This window comes from Bos taurus, chromosome 28, assembly GCF_002263795.3.
Source record: "Bos taurus isolate L1 Dominette 01449 registration number 42190680 breed Hereford chromosome 28, ARS-UCD2.0, whole genome shotgun sequence".
In the NCBI taxonomy this organism is placed as follows: Eukaryota; Metazoa; Chordata; class Mammalia; order Artiodactyla; family Bovidae; genus Bos; species Bos taurus.
In genome coordinates, this window is record NC_037355.1 from 14682321 (window position 1) to 14705552 (window position 23232).

Consider the following 23232-nt stretch of genomic DNA (forward strand, 5'->3'; position numbering starts at 1 on the left):
ATAATCATGGTGGTGTGATCACTGACCTACAGCCAGATATCCTGGAATGTGAAATCAAGTGGGCCTTAGAAAGCATCACTACAAACAAAGCTAGTGGAGGTGATGGAATTCTGGTTGAGCTATTTCAAATCCTGAAAGATGATGCTGTGAAAGTGCTGCATTCAATATGTGAGCAAATTTGGAAAACTCAGCAGTGGCCACAGGACTAGAAAAGGTCAGTTTTCATTCCAATCCCAAAGAAAGGCAATGCCAAAGAATGCTCAAACTACCGCACAATTGCACTCATCTCACACGCTAGTAAAGTAATGCTCAAAATTCTCCAAGCCAGGCTTCAGCAATATGTGAACTGTGAACTTCCTGATGTTCAAGCTGGTTTTAGAAAAGGCAGAGGAAGCAGAGATCAAATGGCCAACATCCGCTGGATCATGGAAAAAGCAAGAGAGTTCCAGAAAAACAGTATTTCTGCTTTATTGACTATCCCAAAGCCTTTGACTGTGTGGATCACAATAAACTGTGGAAAATTCTGAAAGAGATGGGGATACCAGACCACCTGATCTGCCTCTTGAGCAATTTGTATGCAGGTCAGGAAGCAATGATTAGAACTGGACATGGAACAACAGACTGGTTCCAAATAGGAAAAGGAGTTCATCAAGGCTGTATATTGTCACCCTGTTTATTTAACTTATATGCAGAGTACATCCTGAGAAATGCTAGACTGGAAGAAACACAAGCTGGAATCAAGATTGCCGGGAGAAATATCAATAACCTCAGATATGCAGATGACACCACCCTTATGGCAGAAAGTGAAGAGGAACTCAAAAGCCTCTTGATGAAAGTGAAAGTGGAGACTAAAAAAGTTGGCTTAAAGCTCAGCATTCAGAAAACAAAGATCATGGCATCCGGTCCCACCACTTGATGGGAAATAGATGGGGAAACAGTGGAAACAGTATCAGACTTTATTTTTCTGAGCTCCAAAATCGCTGCAGATGGTGATTGCAGCCATGAAATTAAAAGACGCTTACTCCTTGGAAGGAAAGTTATGACCAACCTAGATAGCATATTCAAAAGCAGAGACATTACTTTGCCAACAAAGGTTCGTCTAGTCAAGGCTATGGTTTTTCCTGTGGTCATGTATGGATGTGAGAGTTGGACTGTGAAGAAAGCTGAGTGCCGAAGAATTGATGCTTTTGAACTGTGGTGTTGGAGAAGACTCTTGAGAGTCCCTTGGACTGCAAGGAGATCCAACCAGTCCCTTCTGAAGGAAATCAGCCCTGGGATTTCTTTGGAAGGACTGATGCTAAAGCTGAAACTCCAGTACTTTGGCCACCTCATGCGAAGAGTTGACTCATTGGAACAGACTCTGATGCTGGGAGGGATTGGGGGCAGGAGGAGAAGGGGACGACAGAGAGTGAGATGGCTGGATGGCATCACTGACTCGATGGACATGAGTCTGAGTGAACTCTGGGAGTTGGTGATGGACAGGGAGGCCTGGCGTGCTGAGATTCATGGGGTCCCAAAGAGTCGGACATGACTGAGCAACTGATCTGATCTGATCTGATCCTCTCTTCAATAAGTTTTCCTGAAGTTCTTCCTCTAAATTCTCATCTAGTATACATTTACTATGAGTTATTTTTCAGTGGATTAAGAACACAGGCTATCCTCAAAAGATTAGTAATCTTTATCCTTAATTCTAACTCAAATCATGAATATAATTAATTCCTCCTACAGTTATACTTTGCCTTTTACATTTAGAAATACTGCAACAAGCCTCTTTTTTTGGAAACTGGAAAACATAATTAAATATCTCTAAGTAGTGAAGAGTCAGTTGGCAAAACAGAACATATCACTGTGTGGTATTAATGCCATTTATGTGAGCAGCCATTAATTCCAATTTGAGGCCCCTTTCAAAATCTTGCAGAGATTAAAATGGTCTCTGGATTTTAGAAGATTTATTATCAATATTCTTAACTTCTGGAACAAAATTATTCCACCCATCCCTACTTCAACATTTTCCACCCATCTAGTCCATGCTATACTTACATACATACAAGCAGCATTTCCTAAATGAGAAATGAGAGAGTCCCCATAAGCTCTGTATAAAGTAACTTCAGATGACTGCATACAACATCCCTCTTGGAGCTTCACTAAACATTGGATTACTGAAGATTCTGAGAAGGCCTATGGCAAAGAAACCTGTTTAACTTTGTTAAATTTACTACCCGAGACCTCTGAGAAAAGTTGAGATAGATATGAGTGTCTTGAGAGGTCAGTGGGGTGTCAGAGAACTTTTAAGATTGTCAAATAATCAGCCATCGAAAGTGAAAGTGTTAGTCACTCAGTCATGTCTGACTCTTTGCAACCCTGTGAACTTGTAGCCTACCAGACTCTTCTGTCCATGGAATTCTCCAGGTGAGAATACTGGAGTGGGTTGCCTTTCCCTTCTTCAGGAGATCTGCCTGACCCAGGGATCGAACCCTTTCTTCTGCACTGTAGACAGATTCTTCACCATCTAAGCCACCAGAATTAGCAGTTGAGGGGAGCCTCTTTTTCCAGGTGAACATGAAAAAAACCTAGATTGCTCTTCTCTCACCATTCACCATGTTTCTTTCTCTACCCAACTTTACAGATGAACTACTTTTAAAAGAGGGCTTGCAGCAGTGGCAGACTAGAATTACCTGAGGAACATCTAGAAAATACAAATGCCCAGATTTTATCTAAGACCAATTAAAGTAGAATCTTTATAGATGCGGTTGGACTCTGGTATTTAACATAGGGTCCTCAAATGAATGGAATGTGTGGATAGATTTTCAACAATCACTAACTAAAAGGAGATGGTCCTCTGAATAAGAATCAACAGGCAGTGAACAAACCTTCAGAGCAAGGGCATTATTCTAGGTACAATCAAGGAAACAGAAAACAACCAAAACTTGTCTCTGTACTCAAGGAGCTTTCAGTTACTTGTAGGTGAAAACTTTCATTAGGAAAAAAAAAAAAAAGTAGCCAAAGGCTCTAAGTGGTGAGTATATGTGTGCATGTGAGTTCTAAGTCGCTTCAGTTCTGTCTGATTCTCTGCGACCTTATGGACTGTTACAGTCCATAACAGGCTCCTCTGTCAATGGAATTCTCCAGGCAAGAATATTGGAGTGGGTTGCCATGCCCTCCTCCAGGGGATCTTCCCGACCCAGGGATGTCTCTCATATCTCCTGGACTGGTAGGTGGGTTCTTTACCACTAACACTGCCTGGGAAGTGTATATGTAGGTAGGAACTAAATTCTGCAGAAATTTAGAAATGAGAAATGAGTGGAAGTTGGAATGGCCAAAGGTTTCATGGCAGAGGAAGGAGGTCACTGAAGATTTAGAGGGATATGAAGTCAACAAATATCAACCTTGACGTTTTCACATCAACTTTGGGATATATTTTCAGGAGTGTAGGGGACTGTTGAAATACTCATGTTTGTGGCCTAAATTTTTAAGACACCACCAAACCTTTGTAAATATAACTTGTTATGTCTATAAAATTTCAATTCTCAAAACAGCTCCTGAATGCAACACTACTGTTATTTTCTGTTTAGGAAACTGACACTTGGAAGAGCTAAAAGTAAGTGATAGCTTTAAGGAAGTGTGGTATATAGGTAGGTACCTATTAGACCTGAGGGAACAAACATGTAACCTCTGAGGAACTCGTATTCAGGCCACGTACCAATGTTCTCAGAAAATTCAGTGTTCCTTCCGCCTTTTTGGTCTCTTCCTAGGTCACACAGGAAGAACACACTTCCTCGTAAGCAGCAGTGCAAAGCTCTAATGGCCTGATTTCCCTTTTAGTAGCCTACAGCCTCCTTCTCTGCAAGGTGAATTGAAATTAGTCCTTGACTACTGTGCTTCTCTTGGTAGGAAACAGTCATTTTATTTCTATTCATTTCAACACAGTTTCTTTGGTACTGAACCTAAGGGTTTTATACAGAGAAAAAAAAAAAAAAGCATTGAAATTAATGTATATTTTGTCTCCTTTCAAGAGTATCTTTTTTTACACACATGGAGTCTGAGGTATCTAGACTTTCATTTCTGAGAATCACACCTCTGTAACACTCTTGTCAAAAGAAACTCATTAACTTTTCCTAATGGAAAAGTTAGAGGCATCACACGCTTATTTGAAGTTGAAGTTTTATTCTAACAGAGTTGGCTGAAGATCCTTTGGTGGGGGGGTCTGACTGAACACTGACCCCAATTACTGGCATTTTTTGTGCTTCAGTGCTGCTGCTTCAGAATAAAAACCAATAACTCAACCCTACAGAGAAGCTTTATAAACTTCCCTAGTGAGTCTGTAGCTCATTTCTCTTTTATCATGGTCAGTGAATTGATTTTTCCTGTTGCTTGTACATGGCATTCAATTATAGTGCATTGCCAGAATCAGATGACAATATGCTATAAGAAAAATTGTAGAATATGAGGGGAAAATACAAATTTTGAAGACTTCTCCATGGATAACATCCCAGGTTTTGGCTCTCTATTCTGGAAAACTTATCACAATCTTAGGTTGCTCTACCAGATAGTTTTGATCTTGATTTTTGGGGGGAGAACATAACAGTTACCACAATTAAGAGTAATGTGTAAATCAGGTTAGTTTTCTATTTGGAGGTATCATTAAAATATAAATGGAGCAATTTTTTTTTTAATCGGGGATCCTTTAGAGTTGATCTTAAAATCAGGCTATTAAAAATGAGTTAGTCTTCACCAAAAGAAAAAAGTAAAACAACAAAAAAAAATTGAGTAGCCATGATGGAAAACAGTATAGAGGCTTCTCAAAAAACTGAAAATAGAACAACCATAGGACAAAGCAGTTCCACTCCTGAGTATGTGTGTGTGTGTGTGTGTGTATACACACACAAAAAAAACTCAAAGCACTAATTTGAAAACATTCATGAACCCCAATGTTACAATTGCCAAAATATGGAAACAACCTAAGTTTTCATCAACAGATGAATGGATAAAGAAGTTGTGGTATAATCTTCTTTATATCACACAAAATGGAATGCTATCCAGCCATTAAAAAGAGCAAAATTCTTCCATCTGCAGCAACATGGATAGACTCGGAGGGCACTGTGCTAAGTGAAATAAGTCAGAGAAAGAAAAATACTGTATGATACGACTTATATGTGGAATCTAAGCAATACAACAAACTAGTGAATATAACAATATTTTTAAAAAGGTGAATGTAAAGTAATTTTCAAAAATTTTATAAAAAAAAATAATTTGCATCCACCACAGGTGTACCGGAGACGGCAATGGCACCCCACTCCAGTACTCCTGCCTAGAGAATCCCAGGGACGGGGGAGCCTAGTGGGCTTCCATCTATGGGGTCGCACAGAGTCGGACACGACTCAAGCGACTTAGCAGCAGCAGCAGCAGCAGCACAGGTGTACACGTGTTGGATGCAAATTATTTTTATAAAATTTTTGAAAGTTACTTTACATTCACCTCCTTAAAAATATTGTTATATTCACTAGTTTGTTGTATTGTTTAGATTCCACATAATGCATGCTGATGTATGGCAAAACCAATACAATATTGTAAAGTAAAAAATAATAATAATAATAATAATAAAAGAAAAAATAATAATTTGCAATAATTTGATAATTTTTAATTTAAAAAATGAGTTACCATTTTCTCCTCAAGCAAAAGCAAAAAAAAAAAAAAAAAAAATAGCCATGTATCCTGGTTACAGGATTTAAGCCAAGGAAATGACAAAGAATAAGAGCTGTGAAGTTTCTCTTCCAGGAAACCTGTTCAAATTGAAATAGGAGGCCTAAATTGACTTTAGGAGGAAAGTCTAGAAAAAGTGGAAATAAATTATCTGACAGGTTGTGTTTGTGAGCAATTCTACTGAAATGCTGGCTGCCAGAGGATGTAGAAAGACATTAAGTGTAAACACAGAGAAAATCAAGTAAATTCTTTTAAAAGATGCAATAAATAACTCTAGGAAAAACAAAAATTATGTTCAGGGAAAGAAAATAATATCATGACTTGGCACAGTAATGAATTATATTTATATAATTACACTAACCTAAAGTTAACCTTTTGTTTTCTTTTGATTAACTTTTTTAAAAAATTTATTAATTACTTTACAATATTGTAGTGGTTTTTGCCATACATTGACATGAATCAGCCACAAGTGTACAGGTATTCCCCATCCTGAACCCCCCTTCCACCTCCCTCCCCATCCCATCCCTCAGGGTCATCTCAGTGCACCGGCCCTGATCACCCTGTCTCATGCATCAAACCTGGACTGGCAATCTATTTCACATATGGTAATGTACATGTTTCAATGCTATTCTCTCAAATCATCTCACCCTTACCTTCTCCCACAGAGTCCAAAAGTCTGTTCTTTACATCTGTGTCTCATTTGTTGTCTTGCATATAGGGTCAACTTTCTAAATTCCATATATATGTGTTAATATACTGTATTGATGTTTTTTTCTTTCTGACTTACTTTACTCTGTATAATAGGCTCCAGTTTCATTCACCTCACTAGAACTGATTCAAATGCATTCTTTTTAATAACTGAGTAATACTCCATTGTGTATATGTACCACAGCTTTGTTATCCATTTGTCTGCTGATGGACATCTAGGTTGCTTCCATGTCCTGGCTATTGTAAACAGTGCTGCGATGAACACTGGGGTACACATGTCTCTTTCAATTCCAGTTTCCTCAGTGTGTATGCCCAGCAGTGGGATTGCTGGGTCATATGGCAGTTCTATTTCCAGTTTTTTAAGTTAATTCTTTAAAAAATAGACATAAATACCAGATGAAACAGGTAACATACTTGAAGGGAGTTGCCTTTGGAGAACAGGGTAAATGTTGCTGGTCGGGGGCGGGGGGGCAGCTAATTTTTTTTATCTGTTTTGTTTTAGTATAAGCTACTAGCATTGTTTGACTTTTAGAACTTTGCATCTGTATGATTTTTTATTTAAAAACTAAATATTTAAAACACAAGTTTGCATTTCTAGCCCTTTGAGCATAAGTACAAACCTAACACACTTTCCTCCAGTTTTGTGGGGCAGTGCTGGAGGAGGGGATTGACTTTTTAAGCATACGGCCTAGGATGACTTTGGTGGAATCTGTAGGATGGCAAAAGATCCTTAAGACTGAGGATCTGGAAAGGATGGGGTCAAATTTTGTTGATAACATCAGCTGGCACCGATCCAGCCCTGATGAGTAAGGAGAGAACATTTCATCAGCCTCAGAGTGTTGAGTTCTGCATGTTCCTTTGAGCTGCTGAGTTCTTCCTTGCCCTTACTGGCTATTGGCCCAAACATAATTCTCATTTTGAAAAATATTCCTCTGGGCTTCTGGGTGTGCACTGGGCTTGTGTTTAACTCTTAGACATGTCAAAGCACCTTGCTGTATCTAAGATCTTTGGATGAATATGAATACAAGAGGCTGAGAACTAGAACACATTTTGAAAAAAAAGGTCAAGGGTTTATCTTGAACATTTCCTTGTGAGCAGACCTTCTCTGTACCTTCTTCAGTTCAGTTCAGTTCAGTTCAGTCGCTCAGTCATGTCTGACTCTGTGACCCCATGAATCACAGCACTCCAGGCCTCCCTGTCCATCACCAACTCCCGGAGTTCACTCAGACTCACGTCCATCGAGTCAGTGATGCCATCCAGCCATCTCATCCCCTGCTGTCCCCTTCTCCTCCTGCCTCCAATCCCTCCCAGCATCAGAGTCTTTTCCAATGAGTCAACTCTTTGCATAAGGTGGCCAAAGTACTGGAGTTTCAGCTTTAGCATCAGTCCTTCCAAAGAAATCCCAGGGCTGATTTCCTTCAGAAGGGACTGGTTGGATCTCCTTGCAGTCCAAGGGACTCTCAAGAGTCTTCTCCAACACCACAGTTCAAAAGCATCAATTCTTCGGCACTCAGCCTTCTTCACAGTCCAACTCTCACATCCATACATGACAGGATGTACAGGAAAAACCATAGCCTTGACTAGACGGACCTGTACCTTCTTATTCATCCTTAAAGCAATTTTTCTCAGTTTGCAAAGTAGGACCCAACACATGGTGGTAAGTTTGGTGGGTGGTATGTTTGAGTGTTTTTCACTTGAGTAAGTTTAAATATCTAAATCAACTGATTTAGTTGGCTTTTGTGATGTGGATAACTATATGCATGCATTAATGTTCTGTCATGCCTGAGTCATTCAAACATAGCAAAAATGTTTCTGGGACTGGCAACCAGTCATTTGAATTGAGGTATGTGATTTTCTTCATGATCTGAAACAGTGGAGTTGTTTACAACCAGGTTAGGAATTAAAGGAGAAGTACATTCCAGTTTAGGGTCAGATTAAGAAGGAACATGATATTTATTTGGGGAAAGAATTTAACATTATTTAAATGTCTACCATGTACCAGGCACTTCACATATATTATTAATCCTTGCAAAACCCTGAATTATTCTCAAAGTCAAGACACTGAAAGGTCATGTTACTTTTCTAAGGCCTTCCAGCTAGTGAGTTGTGTAACTGTAATTTTAACCAAAGTTTAGGTAGAAACCAGAAAAGGAAAGAGGCTGAACAATTTTTATCAACATAAATCCACTTGCAACAAAATTACTTGTAAAACTTGTTAAAAAGTGGAAATTGTGGGGCTCCACTCCCGACCTACTAAATCAGAATTTCTGGGAGAAAAGTCAGGGAATACCCAGTGACTCTTACATACTCCACAATTTGAGAACTGCTGTATCATAACAGTAAACTGTGCTCCGATTATTTTGCAGACTACATGGTGTTATCCTTCAATTAAACTTCCTTGAAGATCAGCCTTCTTTTGTCATCTACTATTTCTCAATCTCTATGGATGCAGTCAGGATTTTTGGAAACTACATACAGAAAATATGAGTAGATTATATTCTAGACTTAAATTGGGCCACAAAGAATTAGCATTTTCTTTTTAATACTAAGTTAATGGTATAGTCATACAAAACAATAGAGAAGTAGGAAGAAAAAGAAATGAGAAATTTTCTGTGTGTGCATTCATGGTAAGATATGTTGCACCAGTCTATTGTGGTGTCTTCTCTATTGATACTAGTTTTAACATTCACGCAAAGATCTTTCTCTCCACCCCTTCTGACGGGTCAGTGGCTGTGTGCTAGTCTTTTTTTTATTTTCTCTCTCTCTCGTGCTTATGCATAACTTATGCCTTAAATAACTTAGAACTTGAGAAGACTGAATGAATGTTTCCAGGATCCCTGGAAAGGTTTTTACCAGAAATTTAATTAAAATATATAGACAAAAATCAAGTGCAATGCAAAGTTAAGAAAACATAGGAAAGGGGGTGAAAATAATGGGAGACTTTGACCTGGCCCATGTTTTCTATAAACCCAAATAAAAGGGTTATGCCTTAAATATAACAGAGCAGAAATGACCAAAAAGGGTAAGGGCAGTGTAATCTCTTCCTACTGAGTCCTTTTCCAAAAAGGCAAGTGCGTTAATGTGGAAAGTGTATTAATGTGTTAATGTGTGTTAATGGAAAGATGGCACCAGAGTTTGGTTTTCCTTTTCTAATAATTCAGCGTATCTTAAAATCGGAGACTATCAGGTCACCAGTTCAATCTGCAATATTCATTCTGATTTTAACACGTATTTATTAAATGGCTTCTATCCTAAAGCACTCTGATTTGTGAAATACTGCACTCCTACTTAGGGAATAAGGACACATAGGTTGCAATCTCAATTAGTTGAGTGACTTCAAAAGTGGTCATTCACTTGTTCTGATCCTCAATCTCTTTCTTTTATAAAAAGCAATTCAGATTATTTCTGAGGCTCTTTCAAGCTCTGTGAGCCTGTGTCTGCATTTATACTTGTGCCACAAAGAGTCTGAATATTTTCTTTAGTGGATTAGGAAATTAGTCTGAATATTTTCTTTAGTGGATAAGGAAATTCTGAATAAGGTTTTAAGCTTTTTGAAACTGACAAAAAAATTATAATTGTACTGGAAGATACTTAAAGTCAACATGGTAGTGATTATTTGGGGAAAAGGTACTCAGTGGGGCTTCTGGGGTGGTACTAGTGGCAAAGAACCTGCCTGTAGATCCCCCTGGAGGAGGGCATGACAACTCATTCCAGTATCTTGCTTGGAGAATCCCATGGACAGAGGAGCCTGGTGGGCTACAGTCCATGGGGTCGCAAAGAGTTGGACATGACTGAGGAGACTTGGCATGCACATACATATTTAGCTAACGTGAGTCCAATCAAGGTTCTAGTCAGCACTTTTCTGTTTCACAGACAGTTATCAAGTTAACTGTTCTGCTGATAAAATAAAATGCTAAGGTTTAAGGTGTAAAGTGGATAGGAGAAAGCGATACAATATTTTTATCCTGCTCACTATGAGGTGAAATCTTCTGTGCATATTATTGCATTCCAGTTGTTTTTGAACACCTTCAGTTTAGTTCAGTCGCTTAGTCGTGTCCGACTCTTTGTGATCCCATGGACTGCAGCACACCAGCCTTCCCTGTCCATCACCAACTCCCAGAGCTTGCTCAAACTCATGTTCACTGAGTTGGTGATGCCATCCAGCCATCTCATCCTCTGTCATCCCCTTCTCCTGCCTTCAATTTTCCCCAGCATCAGGGTCTTTCAGTGAGTCAGTTCTTTGCATCAGGTGGCCAAAGTATTGAAATTTCAGCTTCAGCATCAGTCCTAATGAATATTCAGGACTGATTTCCTTTAGGATGGACTGGTTGGATCTCCTTGCTGTCCAAGGGACCCTCAAGAGTCTTCTCCAACACCACAGTTCAAAAGCATCAATTCTTCAGTGCTCAGCTTTCTTTAGAGTCCACCTCTCACATCCATACATGACTACTGGGAAAGCCATAGCTTTGACTAGACGGACCTTTGTTGGCAAAGCAATGTCTCTGCTTTTTAATATGCTGTCTAGGTTGTTTATAGCTTTTCTTCCAAGGAGCAAGCGTCTTTTAATTTCATGGCTGCAGTCACCATCTGCAGTGATTTTGGAGCCCAGGAAAATAAAGTCTGTCACTGTTTCCCCATCTATTTGCCATGAAGTGATGGGACCAGATGCCATGATTTTAGTTTTCTGGATGTTGAGTTTTAACCCAACTTTTTCACTTTCCTCTTTCACTTTCATAAAGAGGTTCTTTAGTTTTTGTTTGCCTTCTGCCATAAGGGTAGTGTCATCTGCCTATCTAAAGTTATTGATATTTCTCCCTGCTATCTTGATTCCAGCTTGGAATCCAATTGATTCCAGCTTTGTACATTTATTGATGTACAAAGAGTTTTTACTGATGTACAATAAACTGCACATATTTAAAGGGTTCAATTTTATAAGTTTTGACATATGACATGTGTCCACATGTTAAATATAACCTATGTTCCATCATTACACTAAAGTTACTGAACATAATACACCACTCTCAAAAGACCCCTTCTGCCCCTTTGTCATCTCTCTCACCCCTGCCCACATTACCCGCCTCCTGCTCACCCATGTGGCACTCAGTGACCTGCTTTCTGTCACTACATGTTAGTTTGCATTTCCTAGGATTTTATGTAATAGTATTACATAGTAGTTTGCTCCTTCTTTTTTTATCTGGTGTGTAAGCTGAGCAATTATTTTGGGATTCTTTCACACTGTTGCTTGCATCAAGAATCCATTCCTTTTATTACTAAATACTATTTCATTTATGGATATAATATATTTAGTTTTTCCATTCACCTACGGATGAACATTGGGCTGACAGTTTGGGGCTGTTACAAATACAGCTGTTATGAACATCTGTATAAAGTCTTTCTATAGACAGATACTTTAATTTCTCTTGAGTATAAATACCAAGGAGTGAAAGGCCTGGGTCATATGGCAGGTCTATGCTTAACGTTGTAAAGAACCTCCAAGCTGTTTTCCAAAGAGACTTCTGCCATTTAACATTTAACATTTCTACCAGCAATGGGTGATACACTTATCATTATGAAATGACACTGTTAGTATGGCATTCCTTTTTCCATACTTTCAACTTGTTTGTGTCTTTACATTACAAGTAATAAACAACATTCTTTATATGCATTATATACTTGGGACAATCTCTGTCTTTTAACCGAGGTATTTAGATTATTTATACATGGTTCACATTATTAATATGGTTAGATTTAAATCAACCTCGTATTTAACTTCTCTTTGTCCTACATGTTCTCCATTTCCTTTTCCCTCTTTTTCTGCCTTCTTTTGGATAACCAGGGTATTTTCTATGAGTCCATTTTATTTCTTTTGTTAATTTGCATGTGGGCTTATTTGCTAACAATTCTTATTCTTTGTTCTGTTATTTAAGGGATGCTTTAGGATTTAGAGTATACATGTGTAATGTACCTCCGTTTATCTGCAGGTGATAATGTATCATTCCAAATGATATTATAAGGACCTCATAACAGTTTACTTCCACTTCTTCCCTATTAGTCTTTGTGCTATTACAGTCATACATTTTACTTCTACATATCTTATAAACTCTACATCTTTGTGTTACTGTTTTTAATTATGTACTCAATTATCTTTTAAATATATTTAAACAATAAAAAAAATCTTTATGGTCTTTGTATAGATCCCAATTTCCAACTGGTATCATTTTTCTTTGGCCTCAAGAGCTTCTTAAAACATTCCTGTAGTATAAATTACTGCCAATGAGTTATTTCAGTTTTTGGATGTTGGAAAAAGGCTTTATGTAACATTCTTTTGGAAAGATATTTTCACTGGGTATGGAATTCAAGATAGTTTTTCACTCTTTCAGAAATTTTTAAATGTTGCTTTGCTGTGTTTCCACTGGCATTGCTTTTTTTTTTTTTTAAACAAGAAAGCTGCTGTCATCATTATCTGCGTTCCTCTGTATACAATGTAACACTTTTCTCCAGCTGCTTATAAAATTTTCTCACTATCACCAGTTTTGGGCAATTTGGTTATGATGTACATTGGGGTAGTATTCTTTCCATTTCTTAATTCTTGGGATTTTAAGTTTTGTGAAGGTTTATAGTTTTCATAAATTTGAAAACTTTTTGTTCACCATTTATCTTTTTCTAGTTCCCTCTTTCCTGGAAACTCCAATTATGCATACATTAACTCACTTGAAGTTGTACCATAGTTTACTGATTCTTATGTTCTTTGTAATTTTTTAGCTAGTCTTTTTTTCTCTATGTTTGATTTTGGATAGGGTTTATTGTGTGTATTCAAGTTTACAAAACTTCTCTGATGTTTAATCTGCTATAATCCTATTAATGCTTTTTTCATCTAGGTTTTATTTCTAGGATTTATTTTTATGTTTTTTGTCTCTAAAAGTTCGACATGGCTTTTTTTCTATACTTTTACCTCTCTATTTATTTAGCATGTTCAGTTTTTACTCTAGCTTTCTGAACATATGAAATATAGTATAATGATTTTCCAATGCCCTTGTCATTTAATTTAATTTTTAAAATTTTATTTTATTTTTAAACTTTACATAATTGTATTAGTTTTGCCAAACATCAAAATGAATCCGCCACAGGCATACATGTGTTCCCCATCCTGAAGCCTCCTCCTTCTTCCCTCCCCATACCATCCCCCTGGGTCGTCCCAGTGCACTAGCCCCAAGCAGTCCTGGGTCAGTTTTAGCTGATTAGTTTTCCTCCTTATTCTAGGTTTTCCTGTTTCTTTGCATGTCTGGCATTTTTTGATAGAATGCAGGATACTGTGTTCTACTTTGTTGGGTGTTGGATATTTTTGTATTCCTATAACTACTCTTGGGTTTTGTTCCGGGACACAGTTAAGTAATTTGGCAATAGTTTTATCCCTTCTGTCACTGCTTACAAGATTTATCAGGCAAGACTTGAGCAGTGTTTTGTCTAGATCTAATTATTCTCCACTACTGAAGCAAGACTATTCTCAGCATTCTATCCAAATAGTTCACGAATGATGAGTTTTTCCTTTCCAGTAGGGGTTGGATCTAGTCCTATTCCCTAGTTTATCCCGCTAGTTCTGGCCCCATATGGGATCTGAGTGATGTTGTCTCTGATCTTTTTGAGTATTTCTTTCTTTGTACTCAAACAGTTTCTGCACATACATGCCCTGATCATTATGTTACTGAATACTTGAGGAGGACCCTCTGTCAATCTAGAGAGAACTCTCTTTTGGCAGACCTCTCCTCTCCAGCATCCTGCCTGCAAACTCAAAGTGTCTTGGTCTCTCCAGATTCTCAGTTCTAGCTCAACTTCAGTTTTGCAGCCTCTGCCTGTGTTTTTCCTCAGTGTGCAATGGTCTGGAAACTCTCAAGCAACAAATTTTGGCAATCCTAGGGTTCCCTCATTTGTTGGCCATCTCTCTGAGATCACTGTCTTTCATTGCCTAATATACATCTTAAAAATCATTTCTTAATTTACTTTGATTTTTTTTTTGTTTCAGGCAAGAGGAGAAATTTAATTCTTATTACTACTTTGCCAGAACCAGAAGCCTTCTCAATATTTTTTTTTTCTTTTAAAAAAGAGTAACCTGACAATACTAAGTGGAAGAGAGGGTAAGAGCACAGAAATCACTTAGGAAAAAATTCTATAGCATTTTGGCAAAAGAAATAACCCTAATTACATTTTTGTTTAAATATATAAATAATATATGAAAGACTTTGAAAATCCATCTTGCAGAAAGGCTCAAGAGTAGCTTCAAGAAATATATCATTTATAATCATGCCAATATCATTATTTTTATACATCCTCAATGCAAAACAAAAGAGGGAAAATATCATCCTAGTCATAAACTGTAGTCTTAAAACATGTGACTCTTTCCCCTGCCCCAACTTGGCCATGCTGATGTATTTACTATGCCTTGGGTAACTGCAGCCAAGGGCACTGTAGACAGCAATGAGGTTTTAAAAGGCTTCACATGAGACTCAAGTCTCATCTTTACAAAATGACGCAAGAGCTCATTACTGTTGATGAATTTTAAATAGAGCAATCATTTTGATTGCTTAAGTCTGACTCAGTAAGACTGCAAAAGCATTTCTCACATCATGCTGAATCCTCAAAAAAATTTCAGGATTCTACCAGACATTTTCATGAAAAAATCTGAAAAATGTCCAGAGTTTCCCATATTACCACCAGACCAATGTGATTCTTTCTTCTGTGCCACCATCTATGGCATTAAATAGAAAGAGAGAATAGAGTACTAGAGAATAAAGTTAGGAAGGTTAAAATTAAACCTTGAATTTCATACTTGTTCTTATACTTCCTATTTTTCATATATTTATTCTCATTTTCCATTCCCTTTTTCTGAATTCTTTCTTTTAGCTTTACAAAAGTATTTATTGTACCTCAACGTCTTTAGAAAAGGAATGGGTAATAACACATGCAGTGCATGTAAATGGCATTCTAGTCAATTAAGCAGGTGACTGAACTGTTTGGAGGGCAGACACTTCACATCTTATTAAGAGCAAGTAGAGAATCAGTCTCGAGAAGGCAATGGCACCCCACTCCAGTACTCTTGCCTGGAAAATCCCATGGAAGGAGGAGCCTGGTAGGCTGCAGTCCATGGGGTCACTAAGAGTCAGACACAACTGAGCGACTTCACTTTCACTTTTCACTTTCATGCATTGGAGAAGGAAATGGCAACCCACTCCAGTGTTCTTGCCTGGAGAATCCCAGGGACGGGGGAGCCTGGTGGACTGCCGTCTATGGGGTCGCACAGAGTCGGACTGAAGTGACTTAGCAGCAGCAGAGAATCAGTAACAGTCTGATGTGATGCTAGAACTAGAAAGGCCTCAGTGATTTTGTGGTCTAGGGATAGCAAGATTTGGCATAAGGGCTTTCATTCCTCCATCCCATGCTTATGGTTAATTTATCACAAAACACTCTCCCAATGCATCAGGTTTTATCTTCGCTGTCTCAGCTCAGTACCGAATACTCAAAGTAGGAATTCAAAATAAATTCTATTTGCAATTCAGGACCTAGTCCACTGTCTTACTGTTATAGATATGGGAACAGAGGCTTCCAATCAGCTGAGCTGTGGGGCTCAGATTCAGCCCTAACTCTGAGCATGTTCATTCTAGAATGTCTCCAGAGTCCTAGAGGGCCAAATATTTTCTGTGAATATACAATGACAAAGCAGATATGTAGAAACAGGATGACAGAGCTGTCTTGGAAAGAAAGATTAAGAGATGTTCATCTTGCTCTGCTCGTTGCCAGACTGAAAATGTTACCAAAAAAGACTTTCAAGTGCTTTAGAAACGAAAATTGTTTGTCAAGCAACCCAAAATCAAAGGGTAGCATGAGATTGTTTGCCTGTTTTTCTTTTTTTTCTTTTCCAGCTTTATACAGAAGCAGAAGAAAATACACATATAAGTATTTCAGAGTCACTGGAAGTCTCTACCCATTTCAAAACTCCTCTTCCATCATCAATTCTTAATAAGTAACATTCCTTTAGTAGATACATAGCTTATCAGAACTTACTGAATGATTACAGTGAAAAGTAAATTCCTGTGGAGAGAAGCAATTCTTGACTAAGGTGTCAAAAAGTATCAACAGATTCCTTTTCTCAAGGAAGTCTGTATAAAGAGGGGAAAAAAACAGAAAATACATAGCAAGAGAGATGTGAAAAAGGCGAAGATAATATTTTTTAACAATACTGAAGACATATGAGGATTAAGTGAATTGTCCAAGGTCTTTCAGGTAAAACTGAATTTTGAATCCTGAATTCCTTGAACTTATTCACTTTGCACTTTTCTGCATTGTACACAACCCTAGAGGTTCCTCAGAGACTCTTTCCATGACCAAAAATTATCTATCACTCAAAGTTCCAGATAACAATCACTGATATTAAGGGAACACTTACTATATACTAGGCTATATGCTTAATGCTTCTCATATGTATTACTTCATTTAACATTCACAGAAAATATATGAAGTTCATTTTTTATTATTCATTTTTATTATTATATCCACTTTGCAGATAAGAAAATTGAGTCTTAGAGAAGTAAAGTAATTTGCCTGGTGACTTTCTAGATAGAAAGTGACAGAGTACAGATAGGAAGCACAATCCATCTGATTGCAAGCCAAACTTTTGATCACTACAGCAATCTGCTTTCAGTCTTTCCAGAGCCAAATAGAAGAATCTTAGCCTGGATTTGTATGTTCCTCAGTATTAAGAATGCATTATGGGACAACATATAAAATTCTAAAGAATTCTTATTCTTTCTTCAGTTTTGCTAAAAATCAACAAATTATGTGAAGGGACATCCAACGTAAGATTGTGAGAGACAGCTTAACTGTGGAAATCAACCACTAAAACAAGGTTCTTGATCAAGCTGACTCTTGCAGGAGGGCAGGGTTTTTAACATTATTCTCTTGGGCTTGCTTACTGGAGATATGCTGAATCATAGATCAACTGTCCCACTTTCAATAGCTGATCAAAAATGGGAAGTCTGACTAATGTCTGTTGTTGGACTTGCACAGACTTGAAATGAGTCATGCACTGAAGCCATTCATTCAAATGACATTTACTTGAACATCTACTAAGTTGCAGAAATGATGCTAAGTTTTGAGGATTCAAAGGTAAAACAATATGATCACAGGATTCAAGGGCCTCTTGAGGTGATAGGCTGACTGTTGTAAGTAATTACAAAACTAAGCGTAGTTGTTATCATGGAAATAAACACACACACTGCACTGCACATATCAGAAGAGGGGGCTCTGTCCTAGTCCACTGGGTGATAACAGTGGACTGTCCACAGTCTGGGTGGCTTATAAGCAATAAAAAACATTTACCACAGTTCAGGAGGCAGGAAGTTCAATATCTAGGTGATAACCGATTAAGTATTTGGTAAGAGCCCACTTTCTGTTTTATAGACAGCTGTCTTCTGTGTCCCAACATGGCAGAAGGGACCTGGGAACTCTCCAGAACCTCTTTTATAGGGGGCATTAATCTCATTCACAAGGGCATTGTCTTCATGACCTAATCGCTTCCTCAAGGCTCCACCTCCAAATACTATTACACTGTGGATCAGGATTTCAAAACATGAACCTTGATGGGGAACACAACATGCAGTCTATAGCAGCTCCTAAGTCTTCCAACACAGTTTGGGAAGGCAAGAGAGGATACCCATTGACGGCTTAGACAGAAGTCATGTTTTTGTTTTGGGTAGTGCCACAAGAAGGATAAAATCACACAGAGTTTAGGATGAAGTTACTACCCAGGAAAAGGCATTATTGAGTAACTCTGAAAGTTGCTAACAGCTATTCTTTCCTGGAAAGGAGGTATTAAGACCCTAAGTTTCTAGTTATATAGGAATTTATAACATGTAAGTTGAACGCTCACAAGTCTCTGTCTATGAATCCATATAAAATCACTTAATATTAATATTTTGGTCATTTATTTCAAGCTGCTACTGCTAATCACGACTTCTGGTTCCTTGCAAGATTCCTCAAAAGGTGACAGAAAGCATGAAATTAGATATTAGTGATGATTGCCCAACATTATGAATATACTAAAAGTCATAAGAACATACTTTAAAATTATTACAAAGGTAAATTTCACATTTTATGAATTTTACATTAAAACAAAAAAAATTTCCTCAAAGTATTTCCAAAACTCAAAGGATGTTTTTAAAATGATTACAAAATCCAGTCAAGACTTGCTCACTTCTGGCCTCTAACTACACATCACTTGTTTTACAAATTTTTAAAACTCTATGTAATAAAATACTTCAGGCATGCAGAAAAATGCACAGAATATCCACAATCCAAAATTAATATCATTTTGTCATTTTCAGATTCCTTTCACTTAAGATTTTTTTTCTTCCATTAACAGTGAAATGTTGGCACTTACTTTGTGGTCCAGTGGTTAAGAGTCTGCCCTGCAATGCAAAAAACGCAGGTTCTATCCCTGGTCAGGAAACAAAGATCCTACACACCGTGGACGAATCAAGCCCACACATTGCAACCATGTGCCAGTGCACTTCCAGCACACACCACAACCAGAGAGCCTGCAACCATGTGCCAGTGCACTTTGAGCACACACCACAACCAGAGAGCCTGCCGCCACAACTGCTCAAGTCCACTGCCCTGGAGCCTGGGCACCGCAGCACTGAGCCCAGACACCACAACTCGTGTCTGTGCACCCTAACGGAAGATCCTGCGTGATGCGACAAAGATCCTGCATTCTACCTAAGACCCAATGCAGTCAAATAATATATACACTTTAAAAAAATGAAATGTTACTTACAGTTGAAGACTTTTCCCATCTCATTCTCTGCTCTCCTCAAAGACAGCGATTTTCCTGAAGCTGTTATGCTTTCCTTCTGTAACACAGTTAAAAATATTTACCACTTGTATGTTTCTTCATAAATTGTCAACAATATTTAACAAGTTTAAATTTAAGTATTTTTTACTGTACACAATTTTTATTCCATAATACATTTTCAAGATTTTTGTTGAAACAGGTAAACATGCTTAACTCAATTTAACTGCTACATGATAAATATTTCATGATATGTATATACAAGTGTTCACCCATCCCTTATGTATGGACACACAGATTGCTTCCAAATATTTGCTATTACAAATTAGAGAGAACTCATCATCACTTAAGTCAGTATATGCACATTTCCATGAGTTTCTCAAAAATGTACATGTGAAATAAAATTTGAAAGATATTACCAAATGCCTCTTCAAAGAAGATGTTGCTATTTTCTCACATCTCCCCCCACATTTGTTATATTTACGCTTTATTTTTGCTAGTTCTCAAGGATGAGAAATAGCATCTCCCGATTTGTATTTCGTTAATTACTAGTGAGTTTGGCCATCTTTTCTTAAGCTTTTTGGCCATTTGCAGTTCTTCCTCTGCAAATCTGCAGTTTGCACCTTTGCTAGTTTACTGTTTGTTGCTTGTATCTCTTACTAATTTGTGGAAATTCTTTATATATTCTAAGTTCAATTCTTTGGATTATACATCTCCAAGTTTGACACATATAATGAAAAATTTAAATATACATATAATCAAATTTATCAATTTCTTCTTTACAGTTTCAACCTTTGCATATTATTTAAGAACTTCTTTCCTGTCTTGTCACATTTTATTAACAATTTTACTTTTTTGTTCTTTACATTTATGTACTTATTCATTGTGCAAATTTTTTGGCAAAAGGCCTATTTTTCCCCACCTGTTAGACAACTGTCAGAGCAACTATTGGTAAACAGTGCATTTTTTCCCAAATATAATGTCACCCCTCACATATACCAAGTATTCTTTTCCTGTTTCATATATCTATTCATTTATTCTGAAGCCAGTACCATGCTATATTAAGGACTATAGCTTTATAATAAACAGGGTTTGATATCTGAAGAAGTCCTCAGTCACAGGTTAGATTCCAGGAGCAAGGAAACCCCTGAGCTAGATATAACCATGCAAGAGCTTTGACACAGATTCCTCTTGGAGTTAGAACACGTGGAAGGGAAAGGAAGGAAGTTGAACTGGGCAGAAGGAGAAGTTGAGCTATGATCCATTCCTACTGAAGGTCTCAGCGAACCTCAGAATTGTCCTGAGGTGGGACAAAGGTGTGGCCTTTATACCCTAGCATTGATCAGTAAAGCACCCTGGACAAGGGGCGTGGCCTTGGGCTGGAAAACTCTTCTCAACTGGGGCAATATCCAAAGGCAGCTGACAACTAAGGAGAGTCTGTTGGCAGCACCTGTCATTTGGGGCATAAATCCCTTCATTCCTACAGAGGGATCAGTGTGCCACATCATATTCCCTATTTCTTTCTTATTCACAGTCACTTCAACTCAAATTGGCTCTTTACTATTGAAATGAATATTACAATTATCTCATAAAATTTCACAAAATTAAAACACCTGTTCAGGTATGACTGAAATTTAGAATGCATAAATTATTCACAGTGAGGTGATATTTATGATGTTGAGTTTTCCTATTCACTGACAAAATCACTGAATATGGCTAATGCAGCTATGAAATTAAAAGACACTTGCTCCTTGAAAGAAAAGCTATGACAAACCTAGATAGCATATTAAAAAGCAGAGACATTACTTTAACGGCAAATGTCCATCTAGTTAAAGCTATGGTTTTTTCTATAGTCATTATGGATGTGAGAGTTGGACCATAAAGAAGGCTGAGGGCCAAAGAATTGTTGTTTTTGAACTGTGGTAATGGATAAGACTCTTGGGAGTCCGTTGGACTGCAAGGAGATCAGACTAGTCATCCCGAAGGAAATCAATCCTGAATATTCATTGGAAGGACTGATGCTGAAGCTGAAGCTCCAATACTTTGGCCATGTGATGCAAAGAGCTGACTCATTATAAAAGATCCTGATGCTTGAAAGATTGAAGGCAGGAGGAGAAGGGGATGACAGAGGACAATTCACCACCACCAAACCATCTTTACAACAAATAACTTATCTAGGAGGAAAAGAAAAGGCCACAACTAGGAACAAGAAATAACAAATGGGAAATCTCATTGGCAGTAAAAGTAGGAAATCATCCACAAATGTGATATCAAAACCAGTGAGCAAAGTACAAATTCTGGATATTGTGCATGAATTTTAAATTAAGAGACCAGATCAATTTTGTGTTTGTATGTGAGTGTGTGTATATACACACACACACACTGCCAAATGAAAACATATTAACTGCAACTCAAAAACCTGTAAGATATACATGCAAAAATGAAAAATGAATCCAAACACAATACTAAAGAGAGTCATAAAATCACAGGAGAAGAGAACAAAAGGAAGGGGGAAGAAAAAAGACCTATGAAAATAAATCCAAAAAATTTAACAAAATGGCAACAAGAACATACAGATCAGTAATTATCTTGAATGTAAATGGATTACATGCTCCAACCAAAAGACATACACTGGCTGAATTGACACAAAAACAAGACATATACACACTGTCTACAAGAGACCCACTTCAGAGCACACGTGTAGACTGAAAGTAAGGAGGAGGAAAAAGGTATTCCATGCAAATGCAAGTCAAAAGAAACCTGGAGTAGCAATAATCACATCACACACAATAGATTTTAAAATATTGTTATAAGAGACAAAGAAGGATACTCCATAATAACCAAGGGATCAATCCAGGAAGAAGGCATAACAATTATAAATATATATGCACCCACCACAGGAGCACCACAAATGCTGATAGCCATAAAAGGAGAAATCGATAACACAATACTAGTGGAGGACTTTAACACCCGGCTCACATCAATGGACAGATTATCCAGACAGAAAATAGACCAGATGTACTTAATATTTATAGAGCACTGCATCCAAAAGCAGAATACACATTCTTTCCAATTGCTAATGAACATTCTCAAGGATAGATCACATGCTGGACCATAAAGCAAGCCTCAGTTCAGTTCATTTCAGTCACTCAGTCGTGTCCAACTCTTTGTGACCCCATGAATCACAGCACACCAGGCCTCTCTCTTCATCACCAACTCCTGGAGTTCACTCAAACTCATGTCCATCGAGTCAGTGATGCCATGCAGCCATCTCATCCTCTGTCATCCCCTTCTTCTCCTGCCCCCAATCCCTCCCAGCATCAGGGTATTTTCCAATGAGTGAACTCTTCGCATGAGGTGGCCAAAGTACTGGAGTTTCAGCTTCAGCATCAGTCCTTCCAAAGGATGGACTGGTTGGATCTCATTGCAGTCCAAGGGACTCTCATGAGTCTCCTCCAACACCATGGTTCAAAAGCATCAATTCTTCGGTGCTCAGCTTTCTTCACAGTCCAACTATCACATCCATACATGACTACTGGAAAAACCATAGCCTTGACTAGATGGACCTTTGTTGGCAAAGTAATATCTCTGCTTTTCAATATGCTATCTAGGTTGGTCACAACTTTCCTTCCAAGGAGTAAGCGTCTTTTAATTTCATGAAAGTAAGCCTCAGTTAATATCAGAAAATTGAAATATTAGTAAGCATCTTTTCCAATGATCTTTTCCACAGTGACATTAGAAATCAACTACAAGAAAAAAACTGCACAAAATCACAAACACATGGAAGCTAAATAATACATCACTAAACCAATGGATCACTGAAGAAGTCATTGAGAAAATAAAAAATATCTAGAGACAAACGACAATGAAAACACAATGGTCCTAAACCTATGGGATGCAGCAAAAACTGTTCTAAGAGGGAAGTTTATAGCACTACAATCTTAACTCAGAAAACAAGAAAAATTCCAAATAAATAACCTAAA

General features: G+C 37.7%; 1 long non-coding RNA gene across 2 annotated transcripts in view; it reads right to left on the reverse strand.

Moving 5' to 3' along the window:
- The window catches only part of LOC101906006 (uncharacterized), a 475458-nt gene that overhangs the window by 370471 nt on the left and 81755 nt on the right, over positions 1-23232 (reverse strand). For both annotated transcript variants that reach the window (XR_009493246.1, XR_003033095.2), the window contains one exon: positions 19235-19310. This is a non-coding gene — a long non-coding RNA (uncharacterized lncRNA). The remainder of the gene's footprint in view (positions 1-19234; positions 19311-23232) is intronic.